This window comes from Pongo pygmaeus, chromosome 5 (assembly GCF_028885625.2).
Source record: "Pongo pygmaeus isolate AG05252 chromosome 5, NHGRI_mPonPyg2-v2.0_pri, whole genome shotgun sequence".
Lineage (NCBI taxonomy): Eukaryota > Metazoa > Chordata > Mammalia > Primates > Hominidae > Pongo > Pongo pygmaeus.
In genome coordinates, this window is record NC_072378.2 from 111,833,983 (window position 1) to 111,860,446 (window position 26,464).

The 26,464-nt window shown below is 42.2% G+C and overlaps 1 protein-coding gene across 4 annotated transcripts in view; it reads right to left on the bottom strand.

Annotated features, from left to right (window-relative positions):
* The window catches only part of FYN (FYN proto-oncogene, Src family tyrosine kinase), a 217,372-nt gene that overhangs the window by 188,368 nt on the left and 2,540 nt on the right, over positions 1–26,464 (bottom strand). For 3 of the 4 annotated variants that reach the window (XM_054491040.2, XM_054491039.2, XM_054491036.2), the window contains exon 2: positions 2,606–2,646. The exons of the other annotated variant lie outside the window; for it this stretch is intronic. The gene's annotated coding sequence lies outside the window, so the exon portion shown is untranslated. The remainder of the gene's footprint in view (positions 1–2,605; positions 2,647–26,464) is intronic. 4 annotated transcript variants of the gene reach the window in all.

Sequence of the window (26,464 nt, forward strand, 5' to 3'; positions counted from 1 at the left end):
TTGTCTCAAATATTATATAAACTCCAAAGTAAGGTGGGGTATGGAAAGAGGAAAGCTCTGAGCCCAGACAGATCTGAGTAGAATCCTTACTATAACTATAGCACCTTGAGCCACTCATAGCTCCCTCACAGGACTGCTGTCACAGTGAAGTGTAACATAGATGATATAAAGCACTCTGCATAGCAGAAGTTCAATAAACCATAGATATTAATTATACAGAATTTATGCTAACTTGTCTTTGAGCTTCAGCATGTCAAAATAAAGCTAATTTTCCACTTCTGTCTTTACAAAAACGTTCAACTAAAAGAGGAAACTTAAAAATCCACATGAAGAACAAACACTGTAACTTCAGCAATTTTTCTCCACTGGAGTTGGCCAACAGGTATCATTGACTTATACAACAGACGCACATCCTATATTAGATTCTTCTGCATAGATAAAACACAGACAAAAAGAAAAGTTGATAGATCCGTGTTCGACAGTGTTCTACCAGCAACAGAAAAAGTTTCTGAAAGTGGAACTTCTGGAATAGAGCTTTTAAAACAGCAAACTCCCCTAAGGCAATGATTGTTTTTCAGGTCATCAACTACTTGACTGAGGAGAGGGTGCAGGCAGAGCCTTTCAGAGGTGCCTCAGACTCACTCCGTCCAAGCAGCATTTCTACCCATTCAGCTTCTCTTACTCTGGATTTCCTGTGCACTTACAGACACCCATACCACGAGTCAGTCACCCGTGTTCACTCTTTTGTTAGATGCTAATTGCTCCTTCAGTCCCAATCCATAACTGGTCTTCTCTGGCATTCTTTAGACTGGTGGCCAACAGCCCTTTTTCCATTTTAATTCAAGACCCAAGTCAGCAAACAGAAACAAAAACAAAATGTATTTGGTTTGTGTTTTTCAATTTAAAAGCCAGTAATTTTACTTGGTCCTGGGAAAGGGACCGCCTTACTGATAAGATAAATGAAACTTGGGGAGGAGAAATGTGATTTGCCTAAGGTCTAACAGGAAGTTAACAGCAGAAGTGAAGCAAAATTGAACACATTCCATTCAGCGCCCCCACACCCCACTAACTGAGCCCTGCTGTTTGCCCGGCATGGGGCCAGGACTGGGAACCCAGATTAATGGACTTCCCCCTCCTGTGGCTGCAGGATTCACTGCCTGAGTTGGACAGGGGAGAGCAAGTCCTGCAGTCTGGGACAAATGCCAGGCATTTCTTTGGGCTCCCCGGCACAATACTGCCCTGAGGGGGTCCTGGCACCCATAGGCTCTTGCCTGCTGTGGACCTGGCCTAGTCCAGAAGGGTCACAGTATACTGGCCTCCCATAGGGGACAGCCTTTGCCAATCCCTGGCTTCCACAGCCAAAACCTGAGTGCAAGCGGATTCTAAAAAGGCTCCTTCTGCCTTGTCCTAACTAGAGCTGTGTTATTTCCCCAAGTTGCCCTGGTTTGTATGAGCTGAAAAGCCCATGACTAGCAGTAGATCACAGGCCATCCTGCAGAAACTAGGTGCCAGCATGAGGTCAAAGGTCAGGAGTTACTCACAATTGTTCTGGAACAATGTTTCAGATAGTATACTTCCCTAACTTAGAGACAAACGCGCTGCATTCAGAATGGCTCTAGTTCAGGAAGAAAAGCCTCTCTTGCACTCAAATCAAGATGAGAAATAACCCCAAGTCATTCTCGGATGATGAAGGGGCAGCCCCCAAGTGGCCAGGGATTTGAGGAACATAACTCAGAACAGCTGAAAAGTTACACCCAAGGCAATGTGGTTGGGCAGAGTAGTGGGGGCCGAAAAGGACGCCTGGGTGGCTAGCGAGAGCTGCGACGTCCAGCCTTTCAGTGGGGGAACTCAAGGCACCTGGGGAGGCAGACAGACCTACAGGCAGAGAAGGCTCAGCAAACGTTCAGAGAAAGAATGCATTCACAGCTCCTGACACCCCCTCCATCATGGAGTTTTTCTGGATAGCTCAGCCCTCAGTCAGAGCTTCCAAGCCCCTTCTGCACAGCTCTCAGATTGTACCATAATTACCTGAGTACTTGTCAGTCACATTCACTTTTGTCTCAACAGAGTCCAGCATGATGTCTAACACCCAGTAGGAACCAAAAAAATGTTACTTTAATGAAAGAATGACCTGCTACACAGTGGCTGCAATTCAAAGATACAGCTCAGGCAGAGGTGAGCAGCAGCCATCTGAGAGTGGAGGAAAAACAACAATGAATGGACTGAAAACGACCTCCTTGACCAGCCTGAGGATAGGCGCTCCCCATTCCTCCCCAGCCCGAAGGCTCCTCAGCCATGGGACAGCTGTTCCATTCTATTTCTGGGGTGGGAGCCATAACTTATAGTCAAAACATATGTTCCCATAAATTACCAGAATTGAGTGTTACAACTAAGGGAAGGGAGAAAATAGTGGGTCCACTAAGGGAGGTAAGATTTTCTTTCTATTTCACAAACCAGTTCCATCTCCAACTCGACTTCTCTCTTAGAAATCTATGGACTCAGAATTACAATCCCAAATTAAAAGTGGACTTCATCCTGGGTTCCGACAGGAAGCCCTTTATAATTCACAAGGCACTTGGTCTCAGTGCAAAACTTGCCAACTTACTTTTTCCACGTTTAGATCAGCATCCTGCTTCTTCAAAAAAACTGTAGAAGAAGAAAAAAAAAAGTGAGACATCAAAAGAGAACCAAGTACTCTCTGCCTACAAACCACCCACAAAGCACCACCATAGAATTTCCATTTGTTGCAGACAATCAACTTGCTCACAAATTTTTTATCATTCACACAATTGTTGCTAAGTCACAGTTGCCACAAACACCTGTCTGAAACTGCAAAGACCTGGCTTGTACCACCAAAGGAAGCCAGCATGAGATTTTAACTTTCTGGAATCAGGAAAGATAAGGATGGAGGCCTTGTGTACACACACACACACACACACACACAAACACAAACACACTTCCCTTTTTCAGAGTCTCTACAAGTCATCAATGGTTGGGGCACAATTAAAACTGAGTCTTCCAAGGTCTTACTCAATTTACCTCTTGGATTAAAACACCCCCGGCACCCAGCCCATACCTTCCCCACTTCCTATCTGACTGTGGGTGGGCCCCACTGTCAAAAAAGCCTTTTGGGGATGGCCCCTGGTTCCCAGCAGCTGGGGTTCCCCTCTGCAGGAGGTTTGCCAACCCAGCAGCCTGCATCAACTTGTCCATGGAACTCCAGCCCCGGGACTACCTCAGAACCTTGCGCCAAGCCCCTGGCAAGGCTGAGTGCTGGTTCTGATGACACCCATGCATGCTTCACATTAATTTTTAAAGTGCCAGGAGCAGGATGGCAGCTTTCCAGTTTGCTTACACGCTGTGCCTACAACTGGCCAATATTACGGTATTTCATTTATTATCTGCAATTTTAGCTGTTTGAATAAAGCTGCAGTTTTAATAAAGTGTCTAAAGAGAACAATAAAAATAGTTGAATGGAATTATGTTTACAACAATATGTTAGGGCAGAGAGCTTTGAGTTAAGAAATATGAAAAAAAGGCAGAAACAATTTTTCCTATCTTGTAGAGACTCTTAAGCTTTTCAATGTGACTCTTAGTATCTTCCTGATCCACGATTTAAAACTCCCCCATCATAAATTACTATTCCCATCAAAACCATCCCCCATCACACACACACACAAGAATTTTTGCACTATTTGGAAAGATGTATAATTAACAGTAACATCTTTGTTTTGTTTAATCGAAGATGACTCAGAATAAAGGAAAGAAAAAATGACCATGAGGAAGAGAATTTGAAACTCATATATTGTTCTCTGCAGATGGGCATTCAAATCATGAACTCACTGGAGACGAGCAAGAGAACCACCGTGGAGGTGAGAGAGAATGTGCTAATCAGCACGCCACTGCAGCTCATGCCTTAGCAACCCATATCATCTTGCATTTCCTGGGTTCCGAGACATGCTGTCCTGTCCTACGGAGAAACCGCCAGGCAATAGATGCCTTTTCTTTTGGCTAACCCACTAGGGATCTAGACACTGCTAAGCTGTATAAAATGAGAATTATTTGTCCAGAAATTTTAACTTGCTTCCCTATAATCAGAAGAGAATAAATCAATCCTATGAGAACTCTTCACAAAAGGGAACATGTATAGAGTGGAACTTTGCCTTCTATTCTTGAACACTTCCGCAGAGGCTCAGAAAAGTCGTTGCTCTGATTTACAGGTCACAATAAGGAGATTTCTATTTACAAGGTGAAAGATTCTTTCATCAGCCTTAGAAAGACCACTTAGAGAATCATTACCATTTCCAAAGTAGGGAACAAACTTTAATACCCTTCTTTCAAGCATACTGTGTAATTCCAACAACAAAGGATGCCCAATTCACAAGATTCTGAAAGAATGAGCCTTCACGCTACAGCACTTTAGCAACCAGTACCAATAGGAAAACGGAAAACCCATTTGAAGCTGCTGACTCACTACTGCATAAGGAGTGTTATCCATCCATACGTATATACGGCATCATCCAATTTCTTTTTCAGGCTTACGAAACAGATGGAGTTAACTAACAAAAACAATATATACACCCATCATTCTGCAGTGATAAACCAAAAGGAGGACACCACAGCTTTAACTCTGAGGACTCTAAGCAAGATACTGAAATATTTTTAGAGAGCGGCTCCACTGTTTCAAAGATGATAAGGATGGACGCAAAATAGAATTGCTATCTAGAATAAAGAGTGGCATTTGCTTTTAAAACCACATATATCTTTCTTAAGGCTGTCTTTCTGAAAAGTTGAGAAAAAGTAAATGTTTATTCACAAATGTTTAAGTGAAATAGAGATACTTTTTATTTCAAAGACTCATATTTTCTTAAAAATCATTTTTTAAAAATTGACCAATTATCTTCCTAATTTATCTTTATTCTAAATCTGATTTTTTGAAGATGCAAGTTTTAGGTTTCCAAGACTAAGGGAAGATAGGCTTCTCCCACCCACACCCCCCGTGTGTGTGTGCATGTGTGTATAGGTATTATATCGATATGCATATGTAGTTACACAGACATTTTAAACAGTTGTCTATGCATTCAATGGTGGGCTTTGGGCATTAGGGCATTTTCCATGCTTTTATTCTTCTTGCTGAAGCGGTGCTGATGTTTTGTTTGAGAAACATAACTGAAGTGACCCAGATAGCCCAGTGGAAAAGGCTGATCCATTAATGTTGCAAATGTGTGGTCAACTGCAGAAATGGAAGCCAAAGGACAAGACCTTGACCAAAAATGAACTACTTCCAACTGTCTAGATCAGACCAATCCTCCAACATTGGGCGAACACACAGATAATAAATAAAACTGAGCAATCCTCAACTCTGAGCTCTCTCTTGATACAGCCATCCCTCCAGCTCCCCGTCACCCCCCTGCACTGTTTCCAAATGCCCACAGACATCTCCCTATGAACCTCATGACAGGGCAGTTCAGGCAGAGCAACCAGTACACAGTCAAAGGAGCATGGGCTGCACGCTTAGAGGCCTGACAGTGCTGCAGAACAGAGGAGTGGCTAGGAGGATGATGGCAGGCTGGAGGGAGAAAGGTGGGAAGTAAGGCAGAGGCCAGACTGTGAGAGACGGTGTACAGTAGCTAAGAAGGCAGCCAGAAGTAGCCCTGTACCACTGTGTTTTCAACCCGCCTCTATCCCAGGAAAGGGCCGAAAAAGAAAGGCAGCCCCCAATAATTCCTGGTTCTGGGCTATGCCTTGTCATTCCAATCTCACCAACCATGCTGGGTAGCAACTTTCTCCTAATCAGCCTGCAGGGTCCAGATCAAAATCACTTTTTCACTCTTGTTTTCCTTTGCCCACACCCCCATGCAGGACTAGATTTCCTCTTCTCTGTGTTCCTATGGCACTTTGCACAGGGCCTGTTTCGTCATTTCCCTGCTAGACTGTCAGCTTCTTGGTGACTGGGACTACACCGAGCATGGCACCTGCAAGATACAGGGGCGTTTGCCATCTCTGGTGATGGCTGGAGGAAGGGTGAAGAGGGGAGGTGACAGAGAGAATTAAATCAATGGAGATCCAAACTGGAGATTCTGCTATTACGTTTACTACCACCCAGCAATTCTCGCTATTGAAAGAGATTCAATACATTAAGGTCATAACCATGTAACATACAGGATGAAGGACATTTAAAGGCCATGATGAATCCAAGATTTAAATAATGGTTCAGGATTTTGTCTGATTATTTTAAAAATGGAAGATTGAGAGAAAAATGAGGTATAATTTTCCCTTGCCATAGTATCTTCTCTATTTCAAATTCAACTCTTTTCACTACTTGCAAAAGATTTAAAATATTCATTGACCTGCCAAAAAACATCTGTACATTGCTAGACACATCTTCACAGATTTACATCTGAATGGCTTCTTTCTGCACCAATGATCATAGCTCTATTCAACCACAACTAAAGTGAGAACCTCACAACCGTACGTGGAGTGACGTCAGTGGTGACTGAGGATAAAATAGCCATTTGATGCAACTTCCATATCAAGCGTGTCCACAGGGACAAGTGCTCCTTCATTTATTCTTCACTTAGGATCCAAGGCACAAAAATGACCAGGCAGGGCCAGACTCTGCCATAATTCCAAAGAAGGCTGAGACATATACAGAGCACACACAGAAGCTCCTCAATGCTCTCTGGCAACGGGGCAGCCCCTGGCTCTCTGCCTGCAGCCCAGGAACAGGCCCACTCTCACAGGGCTCCCTGAGGCCTGTGCAGCTGCAGACAGACATGCAGTGTGTGGGACCATCCACGCTCAGGGTCTCCACAGTCTCCTTTGTGCCCAACAGCTGGGTTAGGCGCCTGAGACAGGACCCAGCTCAGACAAGGCCCTCTGTTGTGGGGCATTCCTCATTGCCTCGTTTCCCCAGGAAAAATGTATTTTCCTCCAACCATTCATTCTGGCCCCAAACTAGCTCATTCTCCTGTGTCTTGCTCCACGCACAAACCTTCTCCCAAGGTTAGAGATGGCAGCAACTGCAATTTCTTCTCCTGTCTTACCCAGTCCTAATCAAGGTACAGTGATATGTGCATGTTCAAAATGAGGGGCACAGGGCAGTGACAAACATGGTACTAGACATTGGTACTACACCAAGGGCATCTAGGGGAAAGACTCTAGTCTAGTAGAGGACAGCAGAGGTGGCTGGGGAAGGCCCTGGTGTCCCCCACACTGGGAGGATGGCACAGGTCTCAACCAGTGCTATGTGTACTTTGTATTACTATTTTGTTCTTGTTTATCTTATGTAAATATTTATTTTAACTCATTAAAAAGGTAATACACGCTCATTGAAGATTTGGAAAATATGAAACCCCTGTTATGATACTGAAGCTTTTCCTTTTGGGCCAGTTTTTGTATGCACATACAAATTTCCACATTCTACCCCAGCACCTCCGCCTTGCACATCACGACTGAGAGCACACAACTTCTGACAGAGGCAACCAAAAGGGGAAGGGACCCCATAAAAACAGTGTACCTAGAACCACTAACTGCACGGTCTGTTTCAATTAGTATCATGATGACCACCTGATGATGCCCTTCATCCCTGACCTGTGAATTACTCTCTGCAATACAGAATTGTGGTCCACAGGCAGGGAGGAAGAGGCTGGCTTGGAAACCAAGTTCCATCCCTAGCTCTGCTATTTATCTGCTCTGCGATTGGGTGGGAGAGGGTGTGGCAAGGGTCACATATTTAAAAACCCCAGGGGCCAGGTAAGCAACATAAATGAATAAAGCAGGTAAGATGAAGCTGGGTGAGCTGAAGAGCCCTGCTCCCTCCAAAGAAGACAGCCATAACACTGCTTGGGCAGGCTGTTATCATTAGAGAAGGTGGGTTCAGTTTTACCAAACCTTCCCTTTTTTTTTTTTTTCAGGAGAAGCTGGAAATCTCAGCTTTTATGTAATACTGTCCTATTTAAAAGTGTTAGTTTACATTTTTAAAACGCACCATGTGGCCCAACAAAACATAAATGAGGGTATGTATGATCCAGCCCATAGAGTGGTTTGCTATCTTTAGAAGTAATAAAAAGGTACATGCCTCCGTTTCTCCTTCTGTTAAATAGGAAATTGACTATCTGCTCACCACTGGGGATTTATTTAAGAGCACAGACGGGGTTCCATTATCATGTAACAAAATAATCCAAATGTATTCAGATATACAAAGCAGGGTAACACGTTCCCTTATATTTCTTAACCATGGTTGACATAAATGGGGCTTGATGTGGTGTGGAATTATTTGAAATGTACACTCATGCAGTTAGCTTCTAAATAAACAAAAGAAGAGAGCTGCAGTAGACTTAGAGAATGAGGATGTGACCAGCTGGTGATACTGGATCAAATGGTGGAGTGAAAGCCAGACCGGAACGGCTGTGATTTTTAACAAACACCGTGTGGAGACAGGTAGTATTGACAACCCTCTAAGAAGAACTGAAATAAAGGGTGGTAGAGAAGTGGGGTGCTGGCCAAAGGAGAATGGGGATTAAGAAGAGTGCATCCTTTAAGATGTATAAACTTACAAATGTTTATATGGTATGGAAATTATCTCATTTTAAGGCAAGCAAACAAAAAGCCCAAGTACCAACTGAAGGAACTGTGTCAGAAAAATACGAGACTGTGTTGGGTGCAGTAAAAATTTTATTAGTAAGAGTTAAAAAAAAAATCCAAAATCTAGTTATATAGGTTTTCCTAAACAAGAAGCCAGGAAAAAAAAAAAAGTCCTTACTACAACACACACTGCCCTACATTTTACACTGTGCCATTTCTGTATTTGTCCTTTTTAGCCTACTTCTATCACAGTCTCTCTTTGCTAAAATACATTAGTTGCCATGGAAACGATGTCATAGTGTGTAAAACCAGTTACTGTCCTTGGAAAGGCATTCATGATAAAATTGAACAGCAGCACGTTCCACAAAGAGAAGCAACAGAACCAGTTGTGCAAGAACACAACAAGGTTTCACAACTGTGACTTCAGAGTATTATTCCTCTACCACCAATATCATAGGTCTCTGAGAATTGCATGAGCTTTTGCGTGTCAGTTTTCCCCAAAGCACCCAGAGCAGCACCTTTCCAAATGTACTTAAAAAGTCTCTGATCTAATGTTGATGAAGACAATAGATTCCCTAGAATTCATACTTCCAAGAGGTGGGGAGGGGCTGGAACACCACAGAATCAGAATGGTTTTATGCATCGTAAGACTTCCACTAATGGAGAGGATCCAGTCCTGTCATACATTCTGCTGACCAATTTTGTTATCAGAGATACAAATCACATTTGGAACACAGAGATTTGGACTTGAACTTGCTTACTGGCATGGATTACCAAGACACTCCTTTTTTTCTTTCATCAATTCAAAGTAAACCAAATCATCACATCAAGAAAACACATTGTGCAACTCTCACGTCCCCTTCTGACAAAGAAGGCACATAGCCAGGTGTATGTTCCCTGGAAGCTTAAAATCTAGTTGGGGACAATCAGGCAAGAGCACAAACGGCCTCTTGCTTGGGCTGTGGCAAACAGCTGGATTTTAGCCTAACTGCGACAGGATGACATCAGAGGAGCAACATGATCTCATAGAGATTCTTTTAAACATATGAATTTTTAACTTTAGAGACACGGTCTCACTGTGTCACCCAGGCTGGAGAGCAGTGGTAAGATCATAGTTCACTGCAGCCTTGACCTCTTAGGCTGAAGCAATCCTCCTACCTCAGCCTCCTGGGTAGCTAGGACTACAGAAGTGCTTCATCACGACAGGCTAATTTTTAAATTTTTTGTACAGATGGAGTTTCACTGTGTTGCCCAGGCTGGTCACGAATTTCTGCCTTGAAGTGATCCTCCTGCTTTATCATATAGATTTTTAAAAGCTCATTTAGCCATTGTGGGAAGTGGAGTTGGAAAGATCAAGACTAGAGAAGGGCAGAGTCCAGATAAAGGAGGGTGGAAAGCAGATGGAGAAATGTGATTTTCTACTCAGGTTGACAGTGTCCTTCCCTTTGTCTGCAAAAGTGCTGGTTTATGCCTGTTGTCCCAGCAGACAGTCAGGTTAAGCACTTGTTCAGATGTTTCACTTCATAAACCAAGTGTTATTATTGGTTATATTAAAATACACCAGGATGGGTTTTGTAACCTCCAGTTTGCACTTGCAGCTTCTCCCATACCTTGTCTACCGGTGTGTGAGACGACTATACAGTGAAGGGAATGTTCATGTTAACATGTGATTAAAGCTGAAAGATGACCAATGACGATCCATTTCTTTTCCTGTCCCTTTCCAATCGTGGTGTAAGCAACACCTCCCTTTCAAGGACAACGCGCAGTATGCTCACCATAAAACAAAGAGTACTTGGACATGAGCAGCTAAGGGCAGCTAACTGCTTCCAGATTTGATTGGTAGTGGGAAAAGTATTCCAGGCCACTGCCTCCGCCAGACACTAGATGTGCTGACCATTGCACTGTGACCCGTGTTGCAGCCTGAGATGCACGGAACAGCAGTCAGAAGGGTGAATGGAAAACACAGAAAGTTATAGGTTAGGCATACATGAAATATTCACAGGAAACCGATCTGCTACAGATCTTTTAAAGAATTGTCTGAATGCTCTCATTTCAGTGTTTTTGTCATTTATTGAATGGTTATACTATTTTATTTTGCAATATACCTTTTGGCAGCGATGAGCTAAAAAGAAAAAGAAAATGCAAGTTTAATAAAAAATTAAGTACCAAATTTCTGCTTTTCAAGAAAGCAGATGATGAACATAAATTCACACAAAATGCTTGTTGATACTTACTATCCATCATGGGAGCCTTAGTGATATCACTGACTACATAAACCACAAGTCACAAATCTGCTAAAGAGGCAACAGCAACTACTTCAAATGTTAATAATGATCCTTAACTACGTTAAGGAAGATGATTTAACATATGCAGCTGCAGAAGGTTTACTAACATAGCACTCTAGGAGACATTTCTTTTGGATCAAATGTCTGTTGTTCCAAATTGATTTTGCTTATTTTTGAGCTCAGGTTTTTTTGCGCATATATGAAAAGTGAAATGATGACTTTAATGTATTAGCTTCATTAGCAGAAGAAAAAAACTTCACCAACAGTTAAATTATTCCAGTTTTATGTTAGTATTACCAGGTGTTTTAAACAGAAAATCAATTAATTCAAATAATTTTTTTTCATTTATCTCATGGGATCAAAATAAAGCTTGCGGAAGTTTATTTTGTCACAGGTAAAACGTCTCATATTACTGTAAATTGTAAAATTGTAAAAAGTTCAACACAGGAGATGAAATGATTTGATTTTGCAGGAATAATACAAATTTTGTGATGCTAAAAATAAGGTTCTTAACTAAATCAAGAAACCTATGGTGCAGAATGTTACTTAGAATGTGTTATGTCACATGCATAATTCATAACTGCATTCAAACAAGTGGCTATATCCTATCGAATGTAAAAACTGTAGAGGTAGAAATTAACTAATAGTTATATATACCCAATTAGAAATATCCCAAACTTTTGGTGATAAAGCCAATACTAAATACAAAAAACACTTCAACATAGCAGTACGTTCCTTCTCTTTTGTCCCCGTCATCATCAACTGGGTTTTGTTAATGCTTGAGAAATGACTCTCTATGTCAACCTGGGCGTGCCATAACGGTATCATAGACAAGTCCTTTAAAAAGTTTGGGTGTATTCTGTTCCAAACTAGTTGGAAGTCTTTGATCAAAGCAGTGAATGAAGCACCAAAACACTTCAGCTTTTGAGGCCTGTAGCCAATTGCAGTTATTGAAAATAAGGCTTGTAAACAGAAGATGCTCAAATTTATCCCAACAAAAGCAAAGGAGGAACTGAACGCATTGCATGATGAGAACTCACTGTTCAAGATTTAATTCTGAAATTCTGTTCTGATGTTTTGTAGTAACTTGACTTGTGGCAATCTTTTGATGGAATGCCTAGTTTTAACTGGATACATTTATATTCCATATCAGAATGGAGTGAAACTGAGAAGGTCTGCAATTTTATGCCATCTAAATTTGACAAAACATTTGAAAGGACCACAGAGCAACTTAATTTCATAAGTTTTGTCTTATAAAAATATTCGTTGAAGAATTCTGAATGAGAGAAAAAGATCTGTGAAAATATTTGGGTGAAAACAGTTACACATTTCAACATTTTAAAAACTTGTCTAAGAAGAGCTTCCATCGAGCAGAATTTGTTCAGAGCTCACCAGGGACTTTGCATCTAAGAGCTATTTTCTGAATGAGAAATATTGTGCTGTACACATACAAGCCAATCAAATATATTAATTTCAAATACTAACTATAAACACAACTTTGAAGAGATTGGAGGCAACTTTATTAAGAAAATTAAAAACAATTCATTCTTCATATGGAGTATCACTGGCATAGGTTAGTTAAAGACATTGCTAAAAAGTTGACTAATGGGAGTGAAAAATAATTACTTATGTTATTATTTTATAAAACTCAGATAATATAAGATTTTTTAAATTTAATCTATATGGACATATGTTTTTAAGTTTTAAAAATTTTATTTCTGAAAAGATTCTGAAGAGAACTATTTTATAGGTCTAACATATTTTTTAAATGTGAGTTAATAAATCAATACTTTTTAAATTCTATCAATTTAATTATTTACTGACTCTTTTCAATTTAAATTATGTGGTTCTCCATCTCTAACTCTCTTGGCTCCCCCCCGACAGACAAGGTAAAAATATGAGATGTATTTATGTTTTGAGAAAATTTGCTAAGAGTATCACAATAATTTTCTGATAAGAAAATACATAAGCAATATCCAAACAGGCAACTCCCCACCTCACCCCAGAACACCCCCAATAAAGGCACACTTTTAAAGCAAGCCTGATGATTTCCCTTCCAAAATTACTAGGTATTTCAGAAACAGCAGGTTTTAAAATACATCATCTTAAATGCAGCATCATCCTCATATGAATGTCAAAGAGAGATGAAATGCGATTAAAAAGAGCTGTTTTTTTCTCCCCCTCTCTCATTTGAGTGTTCTGGTAACTACTTACAAATTATACTTGGAAATGAATCCTTTCATAAACTGATACTTTATTTAGCACATGAGAACTGAATAAAAATGAAGAGCATTTCCCCTTGTATTTAGAGACATTTCTACTATTCACCCTGTTACCTTTACAATATGGAACTGAAGGATCACACACAGTAAAAATTCTCCTCTAATCTCCAGCATCACAGTACATTCATTAGAGAAAGGCTTGAAATTCTAATACTTTCCACTGACCTGAGGCCCCAAGGCAACTGAGGTCCTTCTCAGGGAAAAACTGCCACTAGCTAAACAATGGGAAGCCAGAAACCCCACACCACCTTGAAACATCAGGTGGAAAACTCTGCCCCGTGAGGACAGAATCTCACACTTCTTGCCCCAAATGAACCTAAGACAGGTATACTAAGTCATGATTTATCAAAAGAAAAATGGTATACTATAAGAGTATAGGTAAATTTGTCACAAATAAAAAAGTTTAAGCAGTTAAAATACAGCCCAAATGCAGAGTGGCAGGTTTGAAATATACACTTACTACCTAACAATATAAAAAGATGTTACTTTATTTCTGCATGATTGAATTCAACTTGATTATGATCATTGCATTTCTACTTATGGCAGAAAAAAAAACAATCTTACTCGTTACAGGTAACCTAGTGGCTTCAGAGTTAAAACTTCAGTTGCTTCACGGCAATTAGTCAAATTGAACTCACTTCAAGCTGCAGGGCTGTGTTCCTTTCTTCTCCTTCTCCCCAGGGAGATTACAGACCATCACAGTGATGGGGAGAGGATCCAGTCTAAGTGCTGGCCTCTGGCCTCTGTGGGATGTCTTGTTCCTTTGTCATTGGGTGCTGGCCTGGTTTGGCTGATGTAGCTGGTCAATACTTCACTGGGGCTCAGTAGTATCTGTGGCCACGTCCCAGCCAGTCTCCAGCAGGGAGACTGGCACACTTCCCTTCTGTGCCCTCTCTATTCTAACCCTAGATATGTCAGTACCTTTACATCCACTCAAAGGCATAAGCAGGACTGTCGGGATTTCCCCATGCCATGTACAGGTTTTGGGGAACTGGGAAGGAACACCACCTCAGGGCCCGTTTCTACCTAAACACGCCCCACTGCACGGCAAACTACAAGGTGGTTTCCTTCCAGAGTTCCAGAGAGGAGGCAGGGCACCAGTGCTCTCTGCTTACAGGGGGTTGCTCACCTACCTGGGCCTTCTATCATCTCAATAACCCTGTAAACAGAAGCCCAGGACAACTGGGTGCTAGATCTCAGTGACCCATCCATTTCTTAACCCTGGAATCCTCTAAATCTCTGCAAGCTCCTCCTACCAACCCAGGAAGCAATTTTCTCCTTCTTGGGCTAACGGGAATGATCCTGTAGCCTCCCTCCTCCGTGGCTTAATGTACAATATATGCCAGGCCTTCTGAGATTTGGCTGCTTGGAAACCACAAACCATTTTTCTTCTAACAAAGCCTGTCTCTTTTAAATGAAGGCTTGGGCTAACTCTGTTCTCTGAAACAGGCTTTAAGGGCCTGTTTTGGAAGTCAAAAGCTGAACAATGTCTTCTTTGTCGTTGACCATGTTCTGTCTTCCCCTTGAAGTGATGGAATCCCTAGCTTCAATGGGGGAGACTCCCAGGGCAACAAGAATTAGGAGGAAGGGAAAGTAAATTGAATACCAGTTCAAAATATTATTCCCACTAAACTAGCTGCTCATAATGCAAGGTCTCAGAGGTCCCAGAACACTTACCTAGGATTAAAAAAAAAAAAAAAAAAAAAAGTGCAACACATTGACAGGTCATTCGCCTAGAAGATACCATTTATACCACTATACATTTATATTTGAACCAAGGGCAAGGGGAGCCTATGGCTTTCTGTTTCTTGAGTTCTTCCTACCCAATATCCTCAATCTCTGTTTTACTGTTGAGTGGAGGTCCAAAACCACCCCTGCATCAGCATCATTTTGGAACTCTCCACTTCCCTGGGTTTCCTCAACTGAGGGCCCCCTCACCTTTGTCACTCCTCTTCCGTACCTGCTGTGCCCACTCATCACATCCCTGAGGCCTCAGACCCTTCCTTATCTATCACCTCCAATCCAAGCTCACGCCCCTTCCAGCCTGAATACTAGTTTCAGCTGATTCATATGATGTTTTCTTTAGTCTCTTAGAGCAACCTATTATTCAACCCTATGCCCAACTCTAGGTCACCGCAAGGCCAGATTTTTCATTCCAAAGTGACAAGTATTACCAGGCAGAGTCACAAAATTGGGCTAAAGGGAACTATAAACATACCTGCAAATTCCAGTGGGGCCTCACTCCATAATATTTTTTATCCATCTATTTACACACTATGCTACAGTTTAGTGGCTGGCTGAATTTTTTCTAGATTCTCCAAGCCCACTCTCCCTTCTCCAAATCTCTCAACATGAGATGACAGTTCAGCCTCCAGTTTCACAGAAAAGTTCCAGGACACTCCACTCCTTTGAACTTCTTTCTTCTTACATGCAAATTTCACTGTATCTTTATTTATCTTGCAGTAAAAGTTAAAATCACACAGGTAAAGTACATAGCACCATACCTGCCATTTAGTAGGCATGCGATCTTGTTTTGTTCTTGTCTGTTCTCTTTCCCTCTGAGTGACTGCTACTTTCTATTACTTTGAGGGTTATAGTGGGTTCAATGGTGCCAACCCCCCAACCACAAAAAGCAAAAACAAAAACAAAAAACACACCATGCCCATCTGGAACCTGTGAATATGGCCTATTTGGAAAAAGGGGTCTTTGTAGATGTAATTAAGTTAAGAATATCAAGATAAGAATATCCCATATTAGGGCTGGCCCTAAATTCAGCGACAAGTTTCCTTGTAAGAGAGGAGAAGGCCATGCAATGACATGCAGAGGAAAATGCCCTGTGAAGATGGAGGCAGAGATTGTAGTGACATGCCTACAAAGCCAAGGAAAGCCAAGGTTTGCTGGCAGCCACAGAGAAGCCTGGGACAGAATCTCCTTCAGGGACTCCATAAGAAACCAACCCTGCCGAGAGCTTGGTTTCTGATTTTGGGCCTCCAGGACTATGAGAGAAAATGTTCTCTTGTGTTAAGCCGAGTTTGTGGGAATTTGTTATGGCAGTGCCGGGAAACCAACAGAAGGTCTAACTTTATTAAGATCTCACCTCCACCAACTCTTCACCAATCTCCTTCCATCCATTGTTCCTTCTCGCTCCTGCCTCACCAACACCTCTCTCTTCAGTGGATCATTCCTGCATGTTCTAGCTCAACCATGGGCTAGAAACCCCATGGGTGTTTTGGTGGGGAGCACAGAGCAGGAATCTTCCCATAGCAGCAGTTCTGGATCTCAAGTGTGTGGAAGGAAGCCCTGTTCTGGGGATGGGGGCCAGGGTGGTTCATTCCCTGGAACCAGAACCTCTGTCACAGCTAGAGATGTGAGGATCAGGGAAAGCAGTAGGGCTTGCCTTGGGCACCCCAGATTAGGGACTCTTCCCCACATGGCATGTTGGACTGGGGTACAATCAAATAATGTTTAGGGTTGCAGTTTTTTAAGTGCCAATCCTTCTTGGATCATACTTATAAATAAATTAACCAGAACCTGTTCCTTTCCCAGGAGCTGCTGGCACCCACAGAGGCATCTGGTTCTGTTCATTCTACCACAGTCCTTCCAGATTCTTCCCAGCCACTCCTCATCCTCACAGGTCTTCATTGAGTAATTCTCAACCTCTAAGAGAACAACCTCTAACACTTGGCAGTCTGAAATCAAGAATCTGTTGAATAATGACTATGGGAATTACATGGTCAACCACACTTATATGAAAAGAAGGGTGAGGTGTGGACATTGTCTATGCTTTGGCCCTAATGGACAGGCAAGATTAGAAGTAGGGCCATTGCATTTTCACCCAAGGAGGCAGAACATAAGGGGGAATCTAAAACATGCAACCAAAATCTGGATTCTAAAACATGACTCCAAGGATCCATCAGTGCAGAGGACCCAATGTATCACCTGCATGAAGAAAAGTTACTTAAGACGCATCTCATTCTAGAAGTACTGAAAACACATGTAAAACCTCCCAACTTGGAAGCTTAGAATCATAACCAATGAGCATTTAATAAATGCACAGTGTAGTATCACACAGCACAAGGCAAATTTAACAAGGTTCACTCTCAGCCTTCTAGAAACTTGCTACTGAAAATGGACAACATGGATGCTGACATGTACAAAAGAAGGTAGACATGAGCAGAATGAATAAATACATGAAGTGATAACATTATATGCCAGCAAAGGGGATAGTACATTTTGTCAAAGTGCCATGTGATCTCCCACATTTAAGGTGGTGGTTGTGGTAGTGGGGAGGTGGCAGAAAAAGCACTTAAATACTAGACAGCATATGGTTAAGCAAGGAAAAAAAATCCACCACCGCTTCTCGAAGATCACAATAGCATTTCAAACAACAGTAAAGCACCAGGTACCTCCCCTCCCCTTTTCAGCTGCAGCAGTTGGCCTACATCCACAGAAAGTGTTCTTATTGCTCTCTATCCCAGATACATTAAACCTGGCATCCAGGAGAGGACTAGGCAGGGGCAGCCATTAACGAGGAATCACAGCGAGCTCTCACAGGCAGCTGAGAAGGCTCTTCATGAACGCAGACCAACACTGCCTGTTGTGCTGTTTTGAGTTTTGTTATAGAAATGACTCCAGGGGTCCCTCCCCATGACCATGGAAAACATTTTATAAAGCTTGTTTTCAATCATTCTTTTGAAGGATATACAAACAAAGGCTATAGCTGAGCTGTAGAGTTAAATCATTACTTTGTAGGGCCTTAAGTCTGGGACAGAACCCTCTTCCTATGCTAAGGAGATTCTACTACAAAGTGAACAAAATCAGTGCATGGAGAGGAAGGCACTTCCACAGCCAAAACTGGGCTATACATGGCAGAGGCACTCAGTTAAATGTTGCTTTGTGAGGTCCAGGAGTGGGTAGGTACATAATACTTTCAGGCCCAACAATACTGGCGGTCCATTTGGCTATTGTTCTCTCGCCCATCATTTATTACTGTATTCCTCCAATTTCCTCTAGATTTTGAAGAATTCTGCATTTTCTCCCTGCTCTTGGATGTCATTTCCTTTCTTTTTTAGTGAAAATCTTGTGGATGAAAACCTGATGGCAGAGGGCAAAGAAGTAACTATTTCCCCAATCACCCTAAATTTTTAACAGAAAGCTCAAGATTACAAACAAAAGATCTTCAAACACATATCATTCTCAAAATGAAATGGTGGTTTCTAAAACAGTCTAGGACAGTTAATGAACCCAAACTGTGCTGTGGGTCAGTAGGGAGTAAATCTTGTGCCACCAGAACATACAGAAGCTCAATGTCCAAAAAGATGCCAGCCTCATAGCGCAGATGCCCAGAAAGCCAGCTGCACGTTCCAGTGCCTTACCCCAGGCCTGTCTAAATGAACACTGCTGAGTATCCACACTGTGAATGACAGTGTGCTACGTGCCTTAGGTGGACAGTCAAAAAGGGGAGCAGCAAACATTTTTGCATATGTGGGGCCAAGTATGTCTGGGAGAACTGGATTCTAGTCTAAGCTAAATTAGTAACTGGATGTACCAACTCAGGCAAGTTGTAAAAACCTTCCAAACCCTGAATTTCTCATATTGAATTTAATTAACAATGTCAGGCATCACTTATTAGGAGGCGATTGAGAGATACAAGTGTTCAATGCAAGAGAATAAAGAGATTGGGGGAAGCTTTCGAGAGCTGGGATTCCAGCTGGGCCTAGACAGGTGAGTAGAATTCTAAGGAAAGGGAAGGAGGGGGGATTCCGGGAAAGGAAAACAAAGGCCGGAGCCATACTGCCAATTAATGAGATGGTAATGGGCTTCTGGCTAACCAAGCATTAGCATCTGCTAAATGAGGTGAGCCAGGATGACTAAGGAAGAACGTAGATACTACAGAAGGCACTGAAGGCCAGGCTAAGGAACCTGGTCATTCTGCCTCCATTCACTGGGCTGTTTAGTAAAGGGACAGGGCCCAAGAACCAGTATCTACATTAGCCGGCACATCCACAGTGACATGAATCAACACCTCCTCACTCAATCTAGGAAATATGAGAGTGAAGCCAAACTAGACAATAAAAGGTGATACCCTTCAAACTCAGAGAGCAACTAGAGAAACCATTAACAGAAATCGGTGCTTCCTAAAATACCCTTATGCGCATGTATGTGCCTAGGTACAGGCAACACATCACACAATCTCTAGAACATAAAAATAAAATTAAAACAAAAATCAAATTTCACAAGTGACAACATTTGAAATTGTTATTGCTTCTAAATAGACACGACATTTGTGTGGAAATGAAGGAACTTGTTGGTGTTTATTTGCCTTTTCAGTAGAATTTAAATTGGGCAAGATTTCACAGAAATACAGATTCAGTAACTTTCTGGGGATTAAAAGAAGAAAGGATTGGGAAAAGTGCCCTGGGCTTTGTTGTGGGAAAGGAGATCTGGCTCATTTTTAATTTTCCATTAAAGCCCTACTTTTCAATATAAAGCAGATGGAATCCTTATACAACTCCATGAAAAGCCTACTATTTTTGGATACCTCAAAGATGGAAGCTCTGAAGAAAATGAAAGTGTTTGAATTCATCAGATAAAATCCCACCAGCATATTCAAAAGGCACAGGTACTTAGAAACCTTTAAATTACAAGTTAAGAGGTCTTTCTGTGCGGATTTATGATCCCGGGCCCCTCTCAAGCTTCGGTACTCTCTGACTCTGGCTGACTGATGGTTTATACCACTTCTCCGCCTGCTCCCACCACTCTAGTTGGGACTCCCTACGTTTGCTTCCTTCCTTGTCTTCCAGAGCTGCCTGCTGACTCTTCCCTTCTCACTGTTGTTCCCAGATACTGAAAAGATGACAAGCGTTCAGCCCTGCCTGGCCCATATCCACTGAATCCAAATGAGGCCTGGGGATATGCATTCTATGAGATCTTCAGCATATTTGTGCTCTTTTCTTATTATGCGATAAGACCTGGTTCAATATACTCTGTTTGTCACTCTGCTGGGGTGGACAGGAGAACAAAAGGGCTGATGTTTACTGTGCAGAGTCTGTGAGATACTGGGCTGGGAGCTGCTGGGTACCACCTCCACCCTCACAGTTTACAATCTCATTAAAGAGATGGCGCAAATTTAGTGTGAAGAGCACAGATGTTGGAGCCAGACTGCTGGGTTCAGATCCCAGCTCTGTCACTTACTCTGTGATGCTGACTAAATCACTTAGCCTCTGTGACTCAGTTTTTCCATCTTTTAAATGGGATAATAATGGTAGTACCTCCTAGAATTGTGCTGGGTGTTATGTTGACAAATCAATCATAAAATAGAGTCCCTGACTTCCAAAGAGCTCACAAGTCAGTGGGAAAGGCCAGTGCCTGCCCCACTGTCCTACCCAGCTGGCTCCCTCGGCCTTACAAATCAGGCTATGATGAGGATGATGATGATGAGGTGGTAATCAGGTGCTCTGGGAGCCCAGAGGTAAGAGAGATAGGAGGGCTTCTCAAGAGGCGGTAGGTTTTGAGGGGAGTCATCAGAAAGGGTGAGACTTCCACGGTGGGTAAAGTGCCTCTGTATCCTGCAACACAGGACACAGAAATAACTGCAAAGCAAAGGCAAATAGGCAGGGAATGAGGAACCACAGCTCTGGAGCAAAAGCAGGAAGGAGTTTAGCAGTCACACAGAGCTGGCTTCACTGGTTATTAGCTGTGTGACCATGAGCCATTTGCCTCTCTGAGCTTCAGTCTCCCCATTTGACTAATGGGTATAATAATACATGCCTCCTAGAGTTGCTGTGATTAAGTACATGACTGTATGTAAGCACCTAACACATGCCTCCGAGTTCAATAAAATGGCAGGTGCTATTATTTCTATGGTGTACTCGGGGAGGAGTAAGTAGCTGTGGTATGCGCTCTACTTTTTTACAGTATCACAGAAAGGAGAATACAAGGCCAGAAACAAGTAGTCCTCCAAAAAAGCTTTCTGAGTGCAAATAAGCAATGAGCTAGGACTTTCCCATGGTACTTTTTTCTTCCCCAAACTCTTACAGTTAATAGGTACTCAATACATATTTGCCCAAACCAACCAAGTGCTGCTTGAGGTCATGGGTTTACAAGGGCAGAGTATGTGATGATCTCTGCTTCCTAAGTATACCCAAGAAGGAGACCCAAGTCAGGCTTCACTTCCAGAGGGAGGTGCACAGCAGGCTGTTCTGGAAGCAGGCTGAGACAAATGGGAAAGCGCTCTCATCCAAATATTACAACAACTCGGAGTCTTACAAACATTGTTAAAGTTTCATGAGTCAGTAAGCATTATCTTTTCCTCCCACGTTTTTATTAGACCATAAATCCAATTCAATTTATATTCTTCCAGGATTACTGCGTTCTAATCAAGTCCACAGTGTCACTTATTCCTAAGTTGTCTATATTGCATGTCACCCAAGTCCATTTGGATAATACCATTCAGGCTTCTCATGTGTTTTAGTAGCTAAAAATTAGATTTGCTCAACTAGAAACACTAAAAAAATTATTATAGTCCTCTAAATAACACAAATCACTCTTTTTTCATAGGAGCCAAATGTGTGAAAGTCATAACCCATAGTTTTTTCTTACTTTATAGTTCATTCTACCTTTAGAAAGTCACGATGACATTCTGAAGTCAAACTCAAAGGATTTCCATTGTAAATAGGTTAAAATTCTGGTTATCTGACTAAAAGAAACCGTTTTACAGGGCTAACTTCACAATGCTTTCATGTTTTCCATTCTCAAGAATGAAGGTGCTACATTTCCTACTAAAAATGCTGTTTTCAGTCATACCACATAAGTAAATTTCCCACCTTTTCTAACAATTTTTGATTCGGAACTGACAATCACCCAAATCTCTTTCTAAAATATTCAAAGTTTCCTTACATGCACACAATATATTTTCATCATCCCTTCCCTAAAGCATGTATGTCATATGTGTGTATATACACATACACACATACATATGGATTAACAACAGCAGCAAACACATAGCTTTTCCTATGTGTAGGACACTGTTCTGAATATTTGACATGTATTAACTCACTGAATCCTCACAGCAACCCTTTGAGGCGGGAACTACTATCTCCATTTAAAGATGAAGAAAAGGAGTCGCAGAGAGACCAGGTAACTTGGCCCAGCCCACACAGCTGGAAGGGGTCAAACCCGGACCCTACCCCAACCTCATGCTTTTGTTTTGTTTTGTTTTGAGACAGAGCCTCGCTCTCTCGCCCAGGCTGGAGTGCAGTGGCACAATCTCGGCTCACTGCAACCTCTGCCTCCTGGGCTCAAGCGATTCTCCTGCCTCAGGCTCCCAAGTAGCTGGGATTACAGGCCTGTGCCACCACACCCGGCTAATTTTTGTATTTTTAGTAGAGACAAGGTTTCACCGTGTTGGCCAGGCTGGTCTTGAACTCCTGACCTCAGGTGATCCACCTGCATTGGCTTCCCAAAGTGCTGGGATTACAGGCGTGAGCCCCCGTGCCCGGCCCCAACCCCATGCTCTTAACCACACCACACACCTGGGCTGAGAGGTGTGAAACCTGGTGACTTTGCCATCTTGGACAAGTTGCTTAATCTCTTCATTTAACTTCATTTTTCCTCACAAGTAAAATGAACATGTTGACTACATGATCTCTAAGATTCCATGGCCTGTGCCCATGAAAAACCGCAAGAGTCCTTCATGGTTGTATGTTCTGCAGGCTTTGATATGTGTTTTTACCCTGGTTGGGGAGCAACAGATTTCTAGACTTCTCCCCCTCTAGTTCTCCTGATGCTGCTTTGGGCAGGTTCAGATACCTTCAGTGCTAAATCCAACTGCATTTTTTGTTCTTTATGTTGCTCAACTCTGAGGCTGGTCTAGTACTCCGCAGGCTCCTCTCCCATTCTGGGCCTGACTCCTCCTCTGTTCCTGGGCTTGCTCTCTGCCCTTTCTGCTATTTCTACTCCACACATTCTTCCTGGGTGACCTCACCCACATCCACGGCTTCAAGTATTTTGTAATTTGCTAACGAATTTATATTCAAGACCTAGTCCTGGCTGGGCACAGTGGCTCATGCCTATTATCTCAGCACTTTGGGAAGCTGAGGCAGGTAGATCCCCTGCAGTCAGAAGTTCGAGACCAGCCTGGCCAACGTGGTGAAACCCCAATAATTAGCCGGGTGTGGTGTTGGGCGCCTGTAATCCCAGCTACTCGGGAGGCTGAGGCAGGAGAATTGCTTGAACCTGGGAGGTGGAGGTTGCAGTGAGCTGAGATCACGCCATTGCACTCCAGCCTGGGCAACAAGAGCGAAACTCCGTCTCGGGGAAAAAAAAAAAAAAAAAAAGACCTTATTGGACTGCTTGTCTCCACCTAATTTCCCAGAGAAATTCTTTTCTACCTACCCCCACACCCTGTTTACTGCTCTCTAATTCTGTCTTTTTTGCTCCATCTGCACCTCCTTTCCTTCCATTTAGACCCTCATCTACTACTCATTTAAGTTTCCATAACTACCCTCCCTGCATTAGTTCTGCCTGCCCTTGGTCAAAGGCCCATACTGTGGCCAGATCTTTATAAAAATATAATCACATCAAAGCCACATCTCCACTTACAACTCTTAAATGGCACTCAGGATAAAGTACGTACAAGAATCTTTCTCAGTTTCTCCTTCAGCTCTGTCATTTCCCTTTGTCCATCTCTGTACCACTCCAAACAGCCCTGAACTAACTGCAGTTCCCAAAAGGTCTGTGCATTCGCCCTCTGGGCTGTTCTTTCTGGGACAGGGAGCTTCCCACAACACTCACCTAGCCATCTCTACTCATCTCGCCTTCAGACCCCTCCTCCTCCAGCCTTCTCTGCTTGGCTATCCCACTTGCCCACCTCTTTTCCAGGTTCATGCTCCATTCTGTGCCCTCTCTGGCATCCTACATGGACCCCTAAAATCACAGCATTTATAACATTGGTCGGAGACTCCTTTATAGCTCTGCAAAACTAGCAGGTAAGTTCCTTGGTGACAAGATCACATCTCTTTTGCCTTGAACCATCGAATTCATTGTCTGGCAAATAGAATATGCAATGAATGAATGCTGTTAAATGAGTAAGTATGTAGACAATTCATAAACTTATACAGACCTAATTGTGTACCACAGAAAGACCCAGCTTTAAATAAAGAATCACACAGAGTAAAATTATTTCCAGTATCGACATGGCTTGCTTTACCATTGCTTAATTTAATTTTGTATTTCCCAGGTAAGTAGTAGATGAGGGTCTGAATGGAAGGAGGGTAGGGATGAATATTTTATTTCTATTTGGCTATAAAATTATATTTCTCATCAACCAAAGTCTTAATTTCTAAAGCATTTCAGTCACCCTCCCTTATGGCACGTAACGTATTTTAATACCATCATTACATGTAGTATTTCGAACATTACCTAGTGGCTAAGGGCAAAGGCTTTGGAACCAAACTAATTGGACCTGAATTCTGACTCTACCACTTAGTAGCTGTATGATCTTGAATTAGTTACTTAACAAGCTACTAAAGTTTGCTTCAATTTCCCATCTGTAAAATGGAGATTATAAGTGAAACCATTTCACATTATTATTGTTAAGATCGGAGCTTAAACAGTGCTTGGCACATAGTAAATGCTCAACAAATGTTAACAATTATTAATTATTTTTATCTCTTCTAGTAGACCGTGAACTTCTGAAAAGCAGGGACAGCAGAAGTATTCATTTCCAGGACCTCATCTCCCCAGTGCCTTGCACAAAGTAACATACTAGGCTAATGTCTGCAGAACAGATGAATATAATGAAGTATTCATAGCAAAAAAAGTACATTAACAATTATGATGGCTGGTATGAATGGAATTGCTCCAACAATTTGGAAGCCTGTGGAGAACAGGGACCACCCAGAACACTAGAACCCTGCTCCTGGAGATTTGGAAGCTCACTTAACCTCCGTGGAATATGCAAGACTCACAGACAAAGAGGGCAGCTGAGTGACGGAGGAGACCCATGTGGGCCTGAAGAGCTGGCTGGCTGAGCCTCCTGCCCTTCCATTAAGAAGCTGCAAGGCCTTGGGGCAAGGAGTTTCACCTCTCAGGCTAATTAATTTCCTCTTCCAATTAAAAGTGAGTGGGACTGTGATTTCTTTTTTTCTTTTTGAGATAAGGTCTCACTCTGGAGCCCAGGCTAGAGTACAGTGGTATGACCTCAGCTCACTGCAGTCTACCTCCCAGGCTCAAGTGATCCTCCCACCTCAGCCTCTTCAGTAGCTGGGACCACGGATGCATGTCACCATGCCTGGATAATTTTTAAAAGATTTTTCATGGAGACGAGGTCTCACTATGTTGCCCAGGCTGATCACAAACTCTTGGGCTAAAGTGGTCCACCCACCTCAGCCTCCCAAAGTGCTGGGATTACGGGTGTGAGCCACAACATCCAGAAGGAGTGTGATTTCTAAGGACTCTCCCAGCAACTTTGGGAGTCTACAGAATGACCAGATGAAAAATGAGGCCAAGAAAGGTGCTTTTGGAGTAAAAGAACCACATCAAAGTCAACACGGGAAGCATCAGATGATTGTTGTTATCACATGGGATTATTGAGTAGGAATTAGCAACATTTGAAACATAAAATTTGAAACATGACAAAAAGTAAGATTTTTGAAACATGCTTAGGATGAAAAGATCTAAACTTATAAAATCAAAAGAAAAGCAATGATGGGTGTCCACTCTAGGTTTCTATTTAATTCCCATTAGCCTATAAGTTTCTTGAGGGCAGTGAATGTGCCTTGATAAGTGGCAGTGTTTGACAAAGCTGTTCAATAAAAATACATTTATTCTGTATCTTTTTTCTGAGCACATGGCTAAACTACATTTCCCAGGCTCCCTTGCAATTAAATGTGGCCATATAACTAGCCCTCAAGTAAAGAATGTGAGAGGAAGTGATGGTGTCACTTCCAGGCTAAGGTATTTTAAAAGTGGGTGTGCCCGTCTACTCTGTTGCCCCTTCTGTAAGCTGAAACAGGTTACGATGGTAAGCTATGGGATGGTGGAGCTACAAGATAGGGGTATGGGACCCAGAATCACTGCATGGAGGAAAGCCACCTACCGACCAGAAACATGAATTTTTGACTATTAAATGAGCAAGAATAAACGTCTATTGCTTTTGAGCCATTATATATTTGCAGGCCTATTTGTTACAACTGCTAACATTAGCCTAATTGATACAGGTGTTGAGCACATACCAAAGACCTAACTCACATTTGTTGATTGTTAAATGAAACAGAGTACCCACTAAGATAAAACTTGGTAGGAAACAAG